Source organism: Notechis scutatus, chromosome 2, assembly GCF_049901735.1.
Source record: "Notechis scutatus isolate UNSWTSFEM ecotype Mainland chromosome 2, rNotScu1.2, whole genome shotgun sequence".
In the NCBI taxonomy this organism is placed as follows: domain Eukaryota; kingdom Metazoa; phylum Chordata; class Lepidosauria; order Squamata; family Elapidae; genus Notechis; species Notechis scutatus.
The window spans coordinates 187,564,175-187,585,075 of record NC_142010.1 but is presented as its reverse complement, the minus strand read 5'-3'; positions in this window follow the sequence as shown (position 1 = coordinate 187,585,075).

The following is a 20,901-nucleotide window of genomic DNA, read 5'->3' as shown; positions in this document are numbered from 1 at the left end:
CAGATAAGCAGGGATTAATACTAGACAATCAAACAGAAAACAATAGAAATCAAGGAACTACCAGGGGGGGAAAAAACCACACCCCCATCCACACTAACAATGCAAGCTACTAAATATAAATAGGGAACAAACCCCACACTCAACAGCAGTGCTGATGTTACCTAGTTATGTGATTAAATGGCTGCAAGCAAAAAATTAAGCTAAGAGAGCACCACTGAGAAAACAAATTCCTTACTACTATAAACTTTTAAAGCGGGAGAATGCAGCCTGCTAAACTAATAGTCTTGGCTAAATGTATTAGGAAAGGAAAGCAAAATTAAAATGATTTTCTCTTTACATTCAATGGTCTTTCCAATGATATGCACATGACGATTTATATAGATAAAAGATGTTGTGGAGATTTGATTCAGAAATTTGAAGATTTGAACAGGGGATTTGAAACTATTTTTTTTTTTTAAAAAAAAAATGTAATTCAGAAAATTATTATTCAGTTCGATAATTCCGATAAACAGTTTGCAATGGATCTGAGAAAAGCGTGAAAATAAGTAAAAGTCTTCAGGAAGAAATGAGCCACCTGCAGAATCTTTTTGGATGAAAAAAATCTGTATATATTCTAAACGTTGCTTATATTATATAGGAAGATCAGTCTTTTAGCAGCTTTCTTGAAAAAATGTCTGTCTGAAATTTTACTATTTCAACCAGATTACAAACCTGAAACCAAAACTGATGATCAGGTGGGCTTCCATTTCCATTCAACCCAAAAAGCTTGCTCTGTTATTGGGAAAATTCCTGAAAAATACAATAGGGGTCTTATTCTGCATAAGTCATGGCAAGGTATAACCTTGAACAAAAAGCAAAGAAGTAAATGTTTCATTGACATTCTTCCACAATAATTCAAAGCAAATTTAATAATAATGGCAATATTTTAAGTGTCTTTTTAACTTTTTTTTAAAAAAGGAATATCACCAATCTGACTCTGGGAGAAAGAGTTACTATATTATGATTTCAGTAAAACCTACTGTTGGAAGAAAAATCCTTCAGTTCAGTTCCAAGTGGGGGAAAAGATACTGGAAACATGGAGGCTGTTTGGAAGGTTTAATGGTGGACAGGACCACGTGGCCTGGAGCTCCAGAGTGAAAAGGAAGGATGATCACATGCTTCAAGGTGAAGGAAGAGATCAAGAAAAAGGGACTGAGGTGCTGAGAATGCCTGGGTTTTATAACCTTTGTTGGGATTTGAATTGGAGCTTGTATTCTGATTGGTTGTCAGACTCCCATGAGGCCATGCAGGGGCAACTCTGTAGGCTGTCCTGAGTTCCAGGCTTGGTTGAGTCTTGCTGGATGATGATGCACTGAAAGGGCTTTTGAGCAATTGCTATAGCTTTTCCTGGAGATCTTTGTTATGTAAAGTATTCTGGCCCAGGCCTTAATGGCCCATCCATTAACAAAGATGGGAGTGAGCTTCTGCTTCTGAGTTTCTACTCTTTTTAGAGGAAATATTCTGCCTTTTTAATATTTCCCAGGATATTTCATTTTTCTAGGGGAGGGGTGGGTGCTAACTTCCTGCACTACCCAGAATTGTTTTCTTTTGTTTTGACTTCCTTCTTTTAGGATTTTTTTTCTTTACAATTTATTGTTGTTTTCTTTTGATTTTGGTTGGCTCTCCATTCCTCCCCTCCTCCTCCCCCTTTTTTGTTACTTCTTTGTTATTGGGGTTGTAGAAAGTTAGCACCCAGCCTAGAACAGTGAAATATTTTAGGTAATATTTAAAAAGGCAGAATATTATATTTCCCTGGATGATATAAGAAGAAGCATGTTTTAAAGACAGAAAACAGCTCACCCAGCAGATATTTAGTGGCCATTAAGAAAGACTGGGCCAGCCTATCTACAAGACAAAAGATCTTCAGCTCCAGGATGATGGGATTATCCTTCAGGGAAAGCCATTCAGCCACAATAGGAACTGCACAACAGGCCCCTTCATTGAATCACACAGCAAGCTTCAACCAGACAACCTCAGCTCTGACCCCTGCATAGCCCCATTGGAGTCTGACAGCAACCAAATGAACATATATTCTTGCACAGGAACAGGAAACTCAAGTTCAAGAGGGTATAAATACCTCTCTCTCTCATCTCCATGTGGCCAGCTGTCCAGGACCTCAAACCCATGTGGTCCTGTCTATCAATAAACCACCTTTCCAATCAGCCTCCATGTTTTCAGTGTCTTTCTCCCCATTTGGAACGGAACCAGATGGATATCTCTTCCCAAAGGGTTTCGCAACATATATACCTGAGGGCTCCTTAGTATTCTCTGAGCTTGTTGGGTTTTGAACAGACATTTCCTTATTCCACCTAAGAAATATCATCACTAGCACTAGTTTGGGTAATGAAACCTCTGGGGAAAAAAAAAACCCGAAATCAGAGAGAACCAAGGACCTCATCTTTTCAACCCTTAGCTACAAATATTCTCCCCTACTAGTACATATATACCTTTTTATTTCCTTTCACCTAGTTATATATTGGAGCATGCATGGGCCTACATAAAAACTTTTAAATATTATTTTTGTCCAATATGTTATTTTATTAGTTTCATGGAACATAAAAGTCCTGTCCTAGAGAAACAGTCCTTCACCAAATTAGAAAACTTAAAATCTGAACTTTCTTTTTTCTAGGTATTTCATGTTCTTCCACGCGAGGTTATTTCTTACATTAATTGATAGATGAATGTTTCCAGTAACATCGCCAATTAATGCCGAACCTATTACCTCAGACAGAAGGGGTCCAATTCACAGCCAAATTTTGGAGGGAGTTCCTGCGGTCTGTTGGGTCATCCCAGGGTCTTAGCTCGGCCTTTCATCCAAGCACCAATGTGTGTGTGGGGGAGAGAGATTGAACATCATGGTTGAGCAGTATCTGAACTGCTACATGAATTATCAGCAGTCCAATTGGGCAGACCTCCTGCCTTTCGCGGAGGTCGCATACAAATGCTGTTCACAGTAGCACGGGACTAACTCCCTTCAAGGTAGTGAGCGGCGTGGACTTCGTCCCAATGCCTGAGCATCCAAGGGATCCCCCCCTCTTCAGTCAGCCTGACCGATTGGATGTCAACGCTGAAAGCAACTTGGGAGAATGTCAAAAAAGCACTGGCCAAAGTGGCACAGACCTCTAAGAGACAGGCAGACAAACACCAAGCTCCACAACGACCATTCTAGTTGGGGGAAAGGTCTATCTCTCCACCAAATATATGAGGTTAAGACTTCCTAGCAAGAAATTGGGGCCAAAGTTCATGGGATTTAATTGGAGTAACTGCCGGAACCCTGACATTTATATTTAGTATAAATAATTACTAAATGTTTGATAGGACAGGTATTCGAAGATATTTGTCCTAGCAAGACACATTCTTCACATTTATTTGTTGTTTGGAATGTCTTAAGGCAGTTTATACAGCAATATTACTATTAAAGCATCATGGGAACAAATGTAAAAGCTGAAAAGTAAAGGGAAAAGTAAGGAAACTTTTGAAAACATATACAAGATGACCTACAATACATCCAAATTATAAAAAAATATTTTATTGGTGCTAAACAGAAACTTAATTCCCTTTATGTACTTGAAACAAGATATTCATTGAATCATATAAAGAAAAGATATGGAGATTGAAGGAAATAAGTAGTCTCTTGGCTGAAACAGTTACAACAATGTACCATTATCTTTATTATTAAGGACACCCAGTGTAAAGTATATAATGATTATGGTTTAACAAGTCAACATTTTGAAAATTAATTTATTCTCGACTGTAAAAGACCGAGTCAAATATAACCAAAGAAATTAATCATCTTTTGAATAAAATAGTTCTCACTGAGATTAAGCATGAGGCAAACTGCTTCTTCAGCTGCATTCTTATTTTTTCAAGAAATTATAGATTCCATTGAAAGTATAAAAACAGGAAAAGCTTTTGTTCTGGATGGTTATCTCATTGAATGAAATAAGATGTATATTCGGGGTTTTTTTTTGTTGCCCCATTATTATGAGAGATCTACAAAAAGCACTTCTTAAATAAATCTTTTTTTCCCAACGTCCTTCAGTAGGATTTTGGTAACTAGATTCTGAAGGATGAAAAAGAGCCTCTGACTGCTTAAACTAAAATAATGATATAAAAGGGTTGACAGTGACCCTGGTAGGTAGACTGCAGGGAGTAATGCTTAGGATCATTCATCCTGCACAAACTGGCTTTATGAATTATTACTGAGGGCCTGATAATTCTAAAGAAATAACTGCCATTCTGGATGTGTATTCAGAAAATATGTACCTGTCTCCTTGGATATTGAAGAAGCTTTAAATATGAATTTCCTTCTTTTTTTGTTAATTAGATTAATAGGAGCATTCTACTCAGTATCTGGTATTTTGCTTCTTTTGGCAATGTTATTAGAAAAGGATTAAACATCCATTGGTCAATCCAATTATATCTGTCTACCTACCTACCCACCTACCTATTGCAAGACATCAAGAATATCTTTTTTTAAAAAAATAATAATTTGATATTCAAAAACTTAACCCTAACACTGCCTTATTAAAAAATGGGAAGTTACATTACCTATAACCAAGACTAGAGTTGACTGCTAGTGGTCATTGTATGCCAATGATATATTATTTCTTATTGATAGTTTGTATTTCCTATACCAAAATTTATTGTGCACCAGTTAATAGTTTATTGGATTATTCAATTGATGGATTGAATCTCATATGTTTTCTATAGCCTATAATATAAGTGGATAGAGGGAGGAAGGAGGGAAGGAAGGAAGGAAGGAAGGAAGGAAGGAAGGAAGGAAGGAAGGAAGGAAGGAAGGAAGGAAGGAAGGAAGATTTCACAATACTTCTATACTTCTATATAAGGGAATAAAATGAATCATGCATATTTCTTTAAAAGGAATGAATATTCTGAAGATATGATTGAACAGAAATGGATTTACATTTTCTGTAAGATATTTTTTCAAAGATTTATAACATCTCCATCAAAATATTTTTAGTACGTCTTCAAGCAATTCCACTGTTGCTGACTCTGCAAAGCAAGTAAATTAAAATTTCTAATTTAATTTGCTAAATAAGCTATTTTATTGCCTGTTTGATATAGCAGCCAAGTTTCTGATTGTTTTCCCATAGTGGACAGAAGCTCCTCACTAGTCTGCAAATGAGGTAGTAAAATTGCCTATTGTTCCAAAGAGGTAATTATTCAAAATCAGTGCAATTTGTTTGCGAACCTTTCAAAGTCATTCAGAAAAGCAGCTAGGATTTTATAAACGCTTTAAACAAACAAACAGCTTTTCCATCTATGATGACTGCAGCACTATACGGCTCAGCTGGGAGTAAGCTCCATTAAGATCAGTGGGGCTTAGTTCTAAGAAAGCATTTGTGGGATCACAATATAAATAAACTAAAAGACATACACGGGGGGAATCTAATTCTTTTGATTCGGAGAATATAACATGCAGAAACAGGCCTCCTTGTGGGTATCAAACAGCTAAGCCTCACTTTTCATTTAGTGTGCTGCTTCTCAATCAGGGAGAAATTTAAAAATCCGTGGGCTTCAACTCCTAGAATTCCCTAGCCAGCATGGGAATTCCGTGTGTAAGAGAATGTTCACCTGTACAAGCAAGCAAAGAAATAGAAATATTCATTGGTTAGTTTCATTTCTTTCTTTCTGTGCAATGACAACTACACTGAGAGCCAGTTTGGTGTAGTGGTGTAAGTGCTGATCAGTGGTAGGATTCAACTTTTTTTAACTACCGGTTCTGTGGACGTGGCCTGGTAGGCATGGCAGGGGAAAGGTACTGCAAAATCTCCAGTCAGAGGTGGTATTTGCCGGGTCTTCGAACTACTCAAAATTTCCACTACCGATTCTCTGCAACTGGTCAGAACCTGTTGAATACCACCTCTGGTCCTGATGCAGACACCAGGAGACTGTGAGTTCTAGTCCTGTCTTAGGCATGATAATCAGCTGGGTGACTTTGGGCTGTCTCTCAGCCCAACCCACCTACAGGAGTGAGGTGGAAGAGTTATGGGGAATATAGAAGAAGAAAGAAATACTGTTAGTCCTTGACTTACAACAGTTCATTTAGTGACTTTCAAAGTTACAAGGGCACCGAAAGAAGTGACTTACGACCACTTTTCACTGTTATGACCATTGCAGCATTCCCACTGTCATGTGATCGAAATTTAGACACTTGGCAACTGACTCTTACTTATGACAGTTGCAGCCTTCCCAGGGTTTGTGATCTTTTGACAAGCAAAATCAATGGGGGAGCCAGATTCACTTAACAACCGCAGTGATTCACTTAACAACTGGGGCAAGAAAAGTCTTAAAATGGAACCACGCTCACTTAACAACAGTCTCGCTTTGCAACAAAAATGTTGGGCTCTATTGAGGTCATAAGTCAAGAACGACCTGTATTAGGTATGCCCTCCTCTCCTTGAATTATTTACAAAAGTAATAAAAGTGGGATAAAAAAATCTAATAATAAATGTATGTGTGTGTGTGTGTTATGTGCATGCTTATTGTGCATGCTTATTTATTTATGTATGTATCTTCCCCAAATCATTCACAAACATTTGGAAACAACAACCATCCATTCACAATCCAAGTAATAGGTTTTCAGCAGATGCAAATCAACCAAGGAACAGTTTTTTAAAAAACCCACACAAACACTTTTCACTTCCTTAGAATGTGTTGTGGCTACCATTACACCATCACACAATTTCCAGCTGCAGACAATAAAGTCCACACTAGGGGTATCATAGGGATGAATGACACCAGTTTCTCTACTCCTCTTAAGACTTGTTTCAGTCTGCCTTTGCATATTCTACTCAACACGTCAGATGTAGCTCACAACCCTTCCTGTCTTTCACTTGCACTGATAGTGTTAGTGAAGAGATGGACACTATGCTTGTAGAGCAGTTATCTACATCAGGAAAGTTTTGCATACATGTGAATGTTTCCATCTGACCTGAAACCGTAGACTTCTACCACAGACAACCAATGTTAAACAGGGAGACAATTTCATTCGCCATATTATTATAACAAAGGAGGAAGCAGCCCACCATTCTTCCATGTAATAGTTTGAGTTCGGCTGTAGTTAGCTAAAATGTCTATTGGTAAACTGATTGGTGGGATTTGTACAAAGACTGGGCTAATTATTGTATTGCACTGATTTTTAATATCTTTAATAATCACTTACTCCTGTTAATCACTTGATTTTTTAAAAAGCTATCTTGAATAGCCAAATATAATTATTTTTTATTAAAGGTGTCAAACACCAGGGAAATAAGAAGATCCAGGCAGTTCAAATTAGTCAAAAGATTCATTGCAAGCTTATGCTCTCTACAAGAATCTGAACTACTAACTATCAAAGCAAATTAGTGGTAGTTAAGAGACAAAGGAATTCAAGGTGGGCTCGGCTTAGGTCTCTTGTGGGTGAGAAGGGACTCGAGACTGATGACACATTTGACCTCTTCCTCAGGCTCAGGCTGGTCATCTTCTACAAAAGATTTCCTGTTGGTCAGTAGAATACAGGTGACTACCTGTACATGGTTTTCCTGGCAAGATTTTGAAAATGGTTTGCCATTGCCTCGTTCCTAAGGCTGAGATAGAGTATCTGGCTTAAGGCCATGCAGTTGGTTTCATGCCTTAGACAGGATAGAACTTATGGCCCCCTCTTTCCAGCTTGATGTATTTAACCACTAAACTAAATGGGTTTTCTTATTGAAGGTTAGTAGTTAATAAAGGAAGATTAAATTCTTTATACTTAGTGAAGGGAAAAAGGAAATTGCAGAAAAATTGATAGATGGAGCAACTAATTTTCACTAGTTCATAATATACTGATGAGGCAATTTTCCCCAAGTCACTTTTTCCAATTTGTTTTTTTCATCAGGGCATATGATATTCTCATTTGAACATTTTGCCTCATAGAATCCCATTGCAAAGTACTAATACATTAGTAAAAGTTAAATTCTTATAATTTTTCAATTTCTTATTATAAAGTTTGTATTTGCTTTTCCGGTTCACACTTGGGTTACATTGTGGAGAGGAGGAAGATGTGAGTCTTTGCAATGCTTGATTTATAAACTCATTGAAAATAGTTAGAGTTGTCGAAATAGTTAAATCCATATCACAGGGCTTACCAAAACAAAGTACATTTTTGCCATAGCTGAGAGCCCTCTGGCTTTAATCCATAGCCTGCCCTCTTGGTACCAAAACCAAGCTAGTTGTCTTCTTATTGACATATATCTGTAAAAGTAAATCATGCATTAAGCACAGTTTAATTTGTGGGAAATGGCTGGAACTGGGGATTAAGCAAACAGATAATGGACCTTTTAATTCTGGTTCATTGGTTTGAATATGCCCAGGACACTTATAACTAGAGTTCTGCAAAAAGAAAGTGCAGATGAGAAAACTCATCCAAGCAAAAGCTGCATTTGAGTTAAATAAATATGACTTTTCTCTTCCATCATCATGTGTAAAAGACAAAAATATAGCAACTAATTTCCTCTGTTTCCTGATGTTCACACTGTATCATCATTAACTGATACCTAATGAAGTATGCCACCAACGACAACTTCAGTGAATGAAAAGGGGTTATGAAAAGTTTGTTGCAGGTACATCTATGTGGATGCTACAGTTTTTTTCATCACTTGGTATCCATGGAACTTCTGAATAAACCCTACCAGCAAGTTACAAGGGAGGCTACCCTGATGCTCTCTTTTCTCCTTTAGTTCTAAATGGCATCTGTTCATTTCTGTAGCTTTCTGATGAGTTTCAATGCTCTGATGACACTCAGCCTTCCTTACTGCAATGAATGACCTTTTTGAAGGTTAACCAGAAACTGGTCATTAATAACACAGCCAGGCAATGGAATTCATTGATTGAAAATATTGTTCCTGGGTTTAAAAAGAAAGAAAAAGTACCCCTTTGCTGTGTTTAATCTGATGGATTTGACATTTATGATATGGAATATCCAAAGCAGATGTTAGATAAAGTGCTTTATCATGGATCCATGGACCCCCTTGGGAGTTGGTGGGTAGATTCAGATTCACAAATACAGTACCTCTTGTACCAAAACACTGAATGTTCCTGAATCTTTCTCATGAGAAAGAAGTATATTCGGCATGAGAATGACAAACTGAGAAGAGACATGGTATCATACTTATTTCTAAAACTGTTTCATTGCTGAAACTCGGAACGTTGTATTCCATTTTGGACATCTTGCCAGAGATGCTGAATTCCCCTATATTTAGTATAAGCACTTTGGTCAAGAAAGTATTTGTGGGCTGCTCATGGTAAAATAAAACAATATCAACACATAGGCAATGATAGAGATAACTGAAAATCCTATGCTGTGGAAAACTGCTTTCTGAGCTTGGTTTGTTTGCTTGCAGACATTTCATTACCTGACTAGGTAATATCATTAGAGGCTACTGGATGCGGGGTTGGCTTCCTGTTTATACATTAGCTTGCCCTGCCAGTTTTGATGGCAGTTTTCTTATTGGTGATTCCTTGATTTGGATATTGTCTTCTGTTTGTTTGTCTGGTGTTAATCCTCGCTTATCTGAATGTTGGCTGCAGGAGAGGATGTGTTTTAGTCTTGTCTTTTTTTAAAATTGTCTATTATGAATGGCATGTAAATATGGTTTACCTCAATGTGTCTATTGATGGGTGGTTTATCTAAATACTGAGCTTCCAAGAATTCTTTAATCCCAGTATCCTGATTGGACTGGCAATTTGATTTATTCTAACAGTGGCAATGGTACAGCATCCTTTACCACAGGGGCATAGGATAAATCATGTGGGACACAAAGCTCTACAATTATTGAACATCTTCCTTCTCCTTATTCTCCACTATCTGCTATCTTGGTCTGCCTAATGGTAGATCTTTCCTAAGAGGTAGGACCTTGAAACTCTAAACAAATCTTGGAAAACCAGATCTAGCACATTTAAAAAGCCAAAAAAAAAAAAAAAAGGTAGCCCTAAAACAGCATGATCATCCAGAGTTAAAAATGCAGACCAATATCTAGTTTATATTATTTCACCGTTTTATATTATTTAATTATTTCACAGTTTTCAAACATTCAAAATAGGACAAAGGCAAACACTTTTATTGAGTTCTATCCTTGCTTCTCCGCACTCTCACCCCTTTGCCATCTCCTAACTGACTTTGGCTGAAATCTGTAAGGGTCACTGAGGACCAATACTTCAGCCAACAGATTCTCTTGAACAGAAGGTCTCTTTGTCCTTCTTACCTTTGGTTGTGATAAAATAGTTTGTACCAAGAAAAACAACTGATCTGAGGGTTTAAAGATGAAACCTGTACAGTGTTGGCTTCTCTCTCTCCCTCTCCCTCCCTCCCTCCCTCTCTCACTCTCTCCTAATAAGTTTCTGCTTGCTGTTATCTATAGGTATGGCTACTCTGGTTATACCAGGCAGAGTCAGATGCAAGTAATCCCTCAAACTAGGCTTTGTGACTAGGGGTGTCTTGGCCATATGTCCCAACTATCGTGAGACAACTGAGAGACCCAGACCCAGAAAGGAAGAGAGAACTGAGTTTGGAGCTATAGGTTTGATAGCAGCCAGTGGTTTGCTGAACAGCTGCAAAGAAACAGGTGGACAAAGTGATATATGGAAGAGGAGTGATGATTAGGAGTAATTTAGTACTTTCATTCTCCCAAAAGCCTCCTTCCTGATTCTTAGCTCAGAATTTATTCTTAGATTTATCCCAACATTTCTCACACAAACATTGTTTAACACACACACACCCCTTAGTTTACAGTTCTTCAATAGTGACCTAGGATGGCCAAGCAGACTGTGCTGTTGACATGATGGATGGATATCTTGAGAACTGATGGATGGAAATTACTGAGCCATTTGATACCCAAATCATCCCAGATACTCAAATCAGACCCTGTAGTGATGTGCTGTATAGTGATTCTGTAAGAATGTTTTGTGTTGCTGTCTTATATTGAACTTTATTTTGCCATCATATGATTTACACGAATGAAAACAACATTAAAAACATTAACCCTCTCTCTGACAATCTCAAACACATATGTAAGATAGATCTGAAGATTCCATCAAGACTTTCATTATCTCTTACAGCCAAGAAAACTAGATTCTTATGGTTTCGTTAGGCAGATTTATTGCAAGGATAAGGAATTAGGTTGCAGAATCTTGGAAACTAAATATATCAGATCAGAATCGAATGCCTTCTTCATGCCTGTGATTCTCTATAATTGTCTATGGCAGGAGTGTCAAACTCCCACCCACAGGCCAGATGTGTTACGTACTGGCCCTGCCCCCATCCAGTTTAGCGAAGGGGGAAAAAGTCCCGATACGACGCCGTGACAACGCGAGTTTGACACCCCTGGTCTATGGCATCCTTGATACTCTCTCTACTTGGTTGTTTTGTTGCAGACATTTCATTACCCAACTAACATCACTGAGGATGTTAGAAAACAACCAAGTTCAAAGAGCATTAAGGGCCTCACAGTTCAACCCTGAGTTATAAATATTTTCTTCCATATCAGATATAACTATTTTTTGGCATAAGAGGAGTGTGGATGGCTGCCTGCCTGACAAAAAGGATGTTCCTGATTTACAATTTTTTTTGAAACCACCATTCCTAGTTCCTGACTCAGAATTCCATTATAGGCCTGAAGAGGCATGTTTCAAAACTGATATCATAAAAGTAGTACAGATAATGCTTGACACATGTTATAGCACAGTGGTCCCCAACCTTTCTGGCTCCATGGACTGACAGCAGCGGTGGAGGGGAGGAAGGGATGGTTTCACACATGCACCCACCACTTGCACAAATGTAGCTTTGTGCAGCCCAATTCCCAACAGGCCATGGACCACTACTGGCCCGTTACAGGATGCACAAAACTGAGAAGACTTTTGATTAAGAAAATGCCCTCGATATAAGCTGTTGCTGGCATTGCCCATTTTAAAATATTAGTATGTAATGAATATGAAGTAGTTTCACATATTAGTATGTAATGAATGAAGCAGTTCAAAAAATATTTATTTATTAGTTAAACATGTACAAGATAACAACTATAAGTATGAACATAAACAAGAACAAAGGGAGTAAATACAGATAAATTGGGACAATAAGTCAAGGACAGTAGGCACGCCGGTGTGCTTATGCACACTCCCTTTAATTATGGTCCTCTTAGGAATGGGGTGAGGTCCACAGTGGACAGTTTGAGGTTGAAGCTGTGAGGTGTTGAGGCTGTAACCACGGAGTCAGATAGGGCATTCCAGGCGTTGACCACTCTGTTGCTGAAGTCGTATTTTCTGCAACCGAGTTTGGAGCAGTTTACCTTGAGTTTGTATCGGGCCACAAGTCTTTTAGGATCATCTAAGTCAGGGGAGTCAAACTTGCAGCTCATGGGTCAGATGCATCATTCACTGGCCATGTCCCCGCTCAGTTTGGCAAAGGGGGAAAAAGCCGTGATACATCATGTGATGTCACTGTGATGATGCGAGTTTGGCACCCCTGGTCTAAGTCAATGCTAATATCAATTATGTACACACACACCCCAACACACACAGAATGATAAAAACAAGAAACAAAAAGAAAGCAATAGAAGGGGAAAGAAGAGAGAAAAACATACTGTATGATCAGACACATAGGAAATATCTCAGTTTTTAAAGACAGCATTAAATCTTCACCACACAAAGTCAATTTTTCTGTTACATCACTTTGACATTGTGATGTTTGGGTTCTTTGACAAGGGGTTATTTCCTCAACTTTTTGATTGCTTTGCTATGTAATTGATAGGTAGAAAAATTCATTTTTCTTTGTTCAAGTTATTGCTCCATGTGATAAATTATGGGTCCATAAATTGACAAAACAGGAATCATCTCCTGTTGCTAACAGTCAAAGAGAAAACACACATATACAGTTTAGTTCTTGGTTCACATGAAAGAGGAACTTCTCAACTTGAAAATTCTGATGAACAATGTTCCATGGACATTGAAACAGTGTTAAAATTAAATGAAGGTGTTCCAACTTGAAATAAGTAGGTACAAGGTCCATTTTGTAGCTAATATTTTCTCTCTTTTTCCTTTGTGTTGCTGTTGCTGTTGTTATTACATGGGGATTCCCTAGTTCCGAGTATCTTCAACTTCTGTGCTATATTTTCAGATGTTGCTTCTATACATCCTTGTAGCAATGGTTTTCATTTTTCCTTTATAGGTTTTATTTGTTTATTTATTTATTTATTTATTTATTTTGCTTTCTTGTATTTTTTTCCCTTGAATGTCTTAAATATTACTTTTCTTTTTTTATTACTGGGGGGATTTTAAAATGTTTTTATAGTGATCTTAATATTTTACTCTAATTGGTTGGGCAGCAAAACATTGAAAGGTATGCTCAGTTCTTACATAGCTTCTTAAAATGTTATATAAGAAAAAGCCTTGCTCTAAAACACTTCTATGCCACACACACACACACACACATACACACACACACACACACACACACACACACTTCTTCCCTTTTAATTTTTTAAAACAAATTTTAAAAAAATCGTCACATCTTCTGATATGTTCTTCATGTTTGCAATCGGTCCATTTGAACTCCATTTTTGTTTGCCCTGCAATTGTTGTTAAAAGATATGACACCAAGTTCCTTCTCAGACGAAGTGCTCCAAAATCATTTTTGTCTAGCAGTGAACTTCGTGTCTGGGTTTTCCCATTATGCAGCAACACATTTGCTACACGTTTCATGGCATCTGAATCGCCAGCTAGTCTCACAAGTTCAAAGGCCAATGAAGCCATCAAGTCATCAAATCCTTGAAAGAAACTTCAATCTGCTTGTGTTTTCATGAAAGAGCAGTCATGGGCTTGAACATGTAATGTTAGATCATATTTACAATACCGTCTAAACATTGTCAATGGACAAGCAGTGGAGAGATAGTACAGAAACAGATGGCCCTGTTTGCAGCTTAGGGATAGAATTTAGGCACATATTTGCCATCTGCCTGCACAGCATTTTCAGAAATTTAGCATTTAGGAAAGTTTATGGCACCAAAGCTTATGAGCAATAAGAGAGAGATTATGGAATTCTTGCATTCAATCAAACACTTTTTAAACAATGTATCAGTGAACACAAGGAAGAAACACAACCCCCTATTGTTTCCTCCTTCAAGACATCCTGTCCCTCATTGTTTGAATCATCTTTCTTCCTCTTTTTTTTTTCTGAAGCGCAAAATATGCAAACTGCTCTTTTATGGGACTCAGTGGTTTTTGCGGGGCGTTGTGCAAAACTGCATACAACTTAATGGAGCTCGAAGTGTTCACTGATGCTGGGATACCTGTTGTTTCATTTTCCCACTATGTTTTAATAGATTTTGCCTTCTTTTTTTCCATCTCTTTCATAAAGATTCAAAAGGTTTGCTGGAGATGAACTGGCTACCCTGAAACCACCCCCAGAATACTAAGATCACGGATGTCAAACTCAGTTTCATTGAGGGTGGCATCAGGGTTGTGTTTGACCTCAGGGGGTTGGGGTGGGTGTGGCCGGGGTGGGCATGGCCAGCATGACATCACTTGTGTCATGGGGAGGGGGGGTCTATGGTGGCCCGAGCACTCTGCCAGCAAAAATGGGCTCCCGAGCTCTGTTTTCTGCTACAATAGCCTCCTACAACCCTCTGTCAGCGAAAATGGAGCCGTTTTTGCTGGCAGAGGCACCGCGGGCCAGTCCTTTGCTATTTCCAGGGTGGTCCGGTGGGCCAGATCTGAGACCCTGTGGGCTGCATCCGGTCCCCGGCCCTTGAGTTTGACACCTCTGACCTAGATGTTAAACTAATGGACTAGGATTGAAAAGGTCTAGTTTCAAGAACACCCTCAATTTTTGAAATTCCCAGATTAGGACAGTTATTTTCACATTCAACTCCACTGCTGATAAAATGAAGTGAGATCCCTGGCAAACCATATTTAATTCTAGAAGGAGACCGTTACACAGGGGTATCAAAATTGATTTTATTGAGAGCTATATCAGGGTTGCGATTGACATCATGGGCTCGGGGAATGTGGCCAGCTTGACGTCCATTTTCAGCCACAAAGGCAGCTTTTTGCCAGTGAAAGCAGACCTTGGAAGGGTTAAGATGTTCACACACACACACCCCAAGCTTTGTTTTCACTGGCAGAGGCACGATAGGCTGGTCCTTCGCTGTTTCCAGGGCGGCCTCATGAGCCAGATCTAAACACCCTATGGGCTGGATCCAGCCGGCAAGCCTTGAGTTTGACACCCCTTCTGTAAGAGATAATTATAACAGAAAGAAAGAAAAAAACACTCAGAAATTGTTTTTCTGGATCAGATCAAACATTCTAAGTTGGATTCAGACTAGATTGCTGAAGTTAGTAGAAACAGTACTGAAGTCCCACTAACGCAGGAAATATTGAGCTGAGAAAGAAGTGCGGATTCAACTCAATATCCACATACTTCAGAAACCTTAATAATCCAAAGCTGATGAAGTAACTGAAGCTGAAAAGGAGTTGGATATTTCAGCAAGACAATGATCTGAAATGAAGCTCCCAATCTACCATGAAATATTTCCAGGAAAGAAAGAAAACAATTTTAGAATAACCTGCACAATCTTGAATATTATTGAAAACCAGTTGTGACTTTTCAACCATACAGCTCATGCAGAGAGCTAAGCTAGGAGAATGGGTAATGAGTCAGAGGTTAAAGACGCTGAGCTTGTCAACTGGAAAGCATGACAGCCCAGGTTTGAGACCCAAGTGCTCCATGAGTTCCCATTTCTTGCCCCAGTTCCTGCCTATTTAGCTGCTCGAAAGTATACAAATGCAAATAGATAAATAGGTATTAGGTAAAAGTGTTTGGTGAGCCTCAGCGCATAGTCATGCTGGCCACATGACCATGGAAGTGTCTTCAGACAATGCTGGCTCCCTTGGCTAAGGAATGGAATGAGTACTGCCCTCTAGAGTTGGACATGACTGAACAGGGAAAACCTTTACATTTATAGCAATAGCAATAGTACTTAGACTTATATGCCACTTCACAATGCTTTCCAGCCCTCTCTAAGCGGTTTACAGAGTCAGCGTATTGCCCCCAACAATCTGGGTCCTCATTTTACTGACCTCGGAAGAATGGAAGGCTGAGTCAACCTTGAGCCAGTCAGGATCGAACTGCTAGCAGTGGAAGGCAGAATTAACCTTCAATACTGCATTCTAACCACTGCACCACCATGGCTCCTTTACCTTTAGCTAGAAGAATTCAGCAAGGAAGAATAGGAAAATATTCCAATACAAGAATAGAGGGGCTCTTAACTAGCTACAAGAACCATTTTGAAGTTTTATTTCTACTAAAGGAAGTATTACAAAGTAATACTGATTGAAAAGGCGTCCAAATTTTTGCCCCTGCCGTTTTCCCTGTTCCCTTATTTTGAACTTGTAAACAAGCCACAGATAAATACTATGCGCATAATTTTGTTCCATGTAGAGACAGTCTCTGTTTTTGTTTACTTGGGGATTTCCTGAAACATACTGTCTGACCATCGGTGAGTAAATGCCTCCATAAGCTGCAACTCATCCCTTTAATTCCTAGGAAACCAAAACTAGATTAATCCAATCCTAAATACACACAGATTCAGTTCCACTGGAAGTATATTTGGATGTCTTAATCATGCTGGATTGTGCAATAGAATTAACACATACATCGAAGACCATTTATGTCCATATTTTTCAATAAATATATATATGGGGGAGTGAGAGTAAAAAGTTTGATAAGTGTGTAAGGAACTAAACTTTTCATTAAATAAGTCAGTAATCTTTCTTTGCCCTCCCATCCTCCAAAATAGTTTCTAGTTAGGAATTTTATATTTTAAAAAAACCACACTAGAGAACCACATTTTTCCCCAGTTCTTGGACATGTTCAATTAAGAACATTATAAGCATGAAATGCTTATAATGATTCTGTACTATTTGCTAAGACAGGTTTTTTCAAAATGGGTTCCATGAAATTGATGGGATTTTGTGAAAAGCTAAGAGCAAAACAAAAAACTAAAAACCCCACTTTTAAAGTATCCAATGTTCTGTCACCAAAGCTTTGCCTCTTGACCATAGAGTTCCAGTGTTAATTTTTATAACAAACAGATTGCATGGCCTGGAAAAAAAGTATGTGTTAGGGAATATTGCATATAAAACAATACAGTTTCAATAGTTTTCAACAGCAAATAAAACATAAACCCTTAGATAAGAATGCTGCTGTGCTAAAAAAAGAAGAAGAAGAAGTCCGATTTGGTCCAATGGTTAAGGCACCAGGCTAGAAACTAGGAGATGGTGAGTTCTAGTCCTGCCTTAGACACGAAAGCCAGCTGGGTGACCTTGGTGTCAACTAAAAAATACTTCTTTGGTCTTTTTAGTTGCCAGCAGAAAGGGAGTTGGGAAAGTAGTGCATTCCTTAAATGCTTCAGATAATTGCTAGGCAGGCGAAGCTGTTGGTACACAAGATTATTATTGGAGAGCATGATTGATGACTCTTGGCTATGGATGTGTCCCATTGGAGAATATACATCCAGGGGGTGGGGGGGAAGACCAAGGTCAAGAGTGAAATGAATGATGTGTGTTAAAATTGGCTGCACCCAGGTAACACTGACATGGTCACTCCTAATAAATCAAATTTTTCTCTCTGAGATGTGGCTAGAGACTTATGATTTGAATGGGGGTGAATGTTGGAGTCCTGACACTTGGGCTAGTCATCCTCTCTAAACCCCATCACGTCACAAGATTGTGACGTGAACATACCTAAGGATCTCTCTTCTCCTGTATTCCACATAACAGCAACCTTGTTATGTGGAACACAGGAGAAGAGAGGATCGTTAGGTATGTTCAATGCCTTAAGTTAGGGTTTGATAAAAATAAAATAAATTAAGAAGGTGCTACCCATATTTCTAGGGGAAGGTTCTTCCAAAAGGGGAAGGGGAGAACCATGACAGAGAAGCACGCTTCTTTAGTCCCATGAGATGGCAACATTTAATAGGTTGCCTGTGTCACCTGCTTAGAAAGACAGAGGTCTCCCGCTTCTTGGTGGCCTATTAATATGTTGTGCACAGAACTTTTGCTCTGGCAGTTTTAGAAAGCAGAATGAAAAAGAAGCCAACCCTGCATTAGAATATATCTCCAGAAAGTCCAGGCATGTAAAACAAGCCTCAGAGGCCAATGTGGTTAAGTGGCAACATAAATAACCATATTGGTGATAACTAGAAAGCTTTTTAACAGCATAAAGCAATCTGGTAAGGAGGAAAATGGAAAGCTCCATGAAGCTAAGTAATAGGAAAGGAAGAGATGGTTATCTTCATAAGCTACCGGGAGCTTTAGGGAGTGACTTGATCTGGGTGCTAAATAAAAGGTAGGCCAAAAAAACAACAACACCCTAATGTAAATAAGACTGGGGGAAGAGAATGGCGGGTGGGGTGGATTTTTTGGGATAAATGTGCCACAAAACCAACATTCAGATGCTATAGATCACACTCCTGAATATGTTTGCAAGGGAATAAAGTCCACTGCACACAATGCGACTTGATCTGAATTAGCAAGGAATGGGGGAACATTTTCATCAGTTTGCTTTTTAATGTAAACACCAAGTTTAGAAATTCCAAACCTATGTATATATACATTTTTCTGTCTGTCTCTCTCTCTCTCTCTCCCCATCCATCCTCTATCATCTAACTTCTGCCATCTATCTATCACGCACACATACCAAATACACAGACACATACACGTAGGGAGAAAGTCATGCAGTATGTCAAGATTCAGTTGCTGGATCTTCTGATGCAGTTTACATCAACAAACCCTAACATGCATTTATGCAAACAACAACAACAACAACAACAACAACGACAACAACAAAAACCCAACAGATGTGTAAAATTGCCTCCAAATCCATTATATTTAGTCAAAATTCTTTTAACATTATGCGTATATGCAAAACATTAACTTGGTTGCTCTAAGATAAAAATCCTCTTCCTAAGCAGTGAAAATGCAAGGTGATGAATTTTTTTTTTAGAGAATTAGACAAAACAGTAACTAAATTTGTTTGGTCAGGGAAAAAAGCAAGGATAAAAATGAAATTACTACAGGATAAAAGAGAAAGGGGTGGCTTTGGACTCCCTGATTAGGAAACGTACTACTAGGCAGCAGCTATGGTATGGATTAAGGATCAATTTGGAAAACAAAAGAATACTGTTGATAGAAGACCACGACTTGCAAAAAGGGTGGCATAGCTTTTTATGGGATGGGAAAAGCAAGCAACATTCATATTTCCAGAGACATTTGATCAGATAATCACTAATTCGGATATCGAATAAAATTAAAAAGAATCATTATGTTAAAATACCACGCTCGCTGTCAACTATGGAAGCACAAATTTACCCAAATGCAATGGATCTGGCGAAAATGAGAAAGTATAAAGACCTATGAGATGAACAAGGAAGGCTGAAAACGATACAAGAACTACAACAACAAAATATAGATATAGATTGGAGCCATACATGCAGGTACAGGCAAGATATAAAAAAGACAAAGAACAATATGGATTTTACATGGGAAAACACCAATTAGATGGAATCCTACAAGGAATGGAAAAAAGATGATCTCAGAAATATATAAACTTTTTTTAGATTTTAAGATGGAAGAGGAGGTGGTTAAGGAGACAATGGTAGTATGGGCGAAAAATGTTGGCCTCAATATAGATTTGGAACACTGGGAAAAAATGTGGGGACTAAATTACAAATTAACTATGTCTACAGCATACAGGAAAAACCTGTACAAAATGTTTTACAGGTGGTACCTACCCCCTGCTAAGCTAGCAAAAATATTTATCCTAAACCCAAATTGTTGGAAGTGTAAGAAAGAAAAAGGCATTTATTTTCATATGTGATGGACTTGCCCAGAAGTCAAGAAATATTGGAACACAATTTGACTGTGGCTAGGAGAAATAATAAAAGAGAAAATTGAACTCAAACCAGAATTATTTTTATTAGGTATAACAACAGAAAAATATAAGAAAAAAGACAGGTATATTATGTTACACATTTTAACAGCTGCTAGGATTTCTTACGCACAATTTTGGAAGCAGGAAAATGTACCATCAGAGGTGTTGTTATAAAAAAAATATTGACTGCAGAGATAGACAGGCTAAAACTGAAATTGAGATATAAAGAAGATTCAATATATTATATAGTCTGGGATGCCTGGTATGAATGGTTTAAGAATAAAAAGAAATTAAAATGGCAATTAGGTAAAGAATAAGAAATTATGTAAATATCTGTTATGGAGAAAATTGAAATGTAAGATGAAAATATATTGATTTGTAGCAAGAGTAAGGAAAGAAATATGCAATGGTAATGGAATAAGAAAGTATATATAGGTCTTCTCTCTTGCCACTTGTAATATTTGTGTTTTAATGGATTTTTTTGTAAATCTGATGTGAACTTCTCTTGGTAAGTTGTTTCTCATCGCATATCTTGTAAAGACTCAGTATACCTCATCTACTCCATCCATCATCTTTTCCTCTGTTATTTCCAAGGCTTCAGCCAGAATTTCTATCATTATCACAGCTAGGTTTTGACCTTTTTCTTCCTCTATATTTTGAAATCTAAGATAGAATTCTGACCTGTCCATCTCCCACTTCAGCATCCTACTTTTATCTTGTTCAACCACTGTTAGTCTGCTGTCAATATTTCCAATCTTCTCCTCTCTTTGTTTATCTTCTTCTTCAATTTTTTGGAATCTCTCATCATATTTCACCATCATTTGTTGAATATTTTCAATTTTTTCATCAGTCTTGCCTGTTCTTTGTTCAATATTCTCTGTTCTTTGTTCAATATT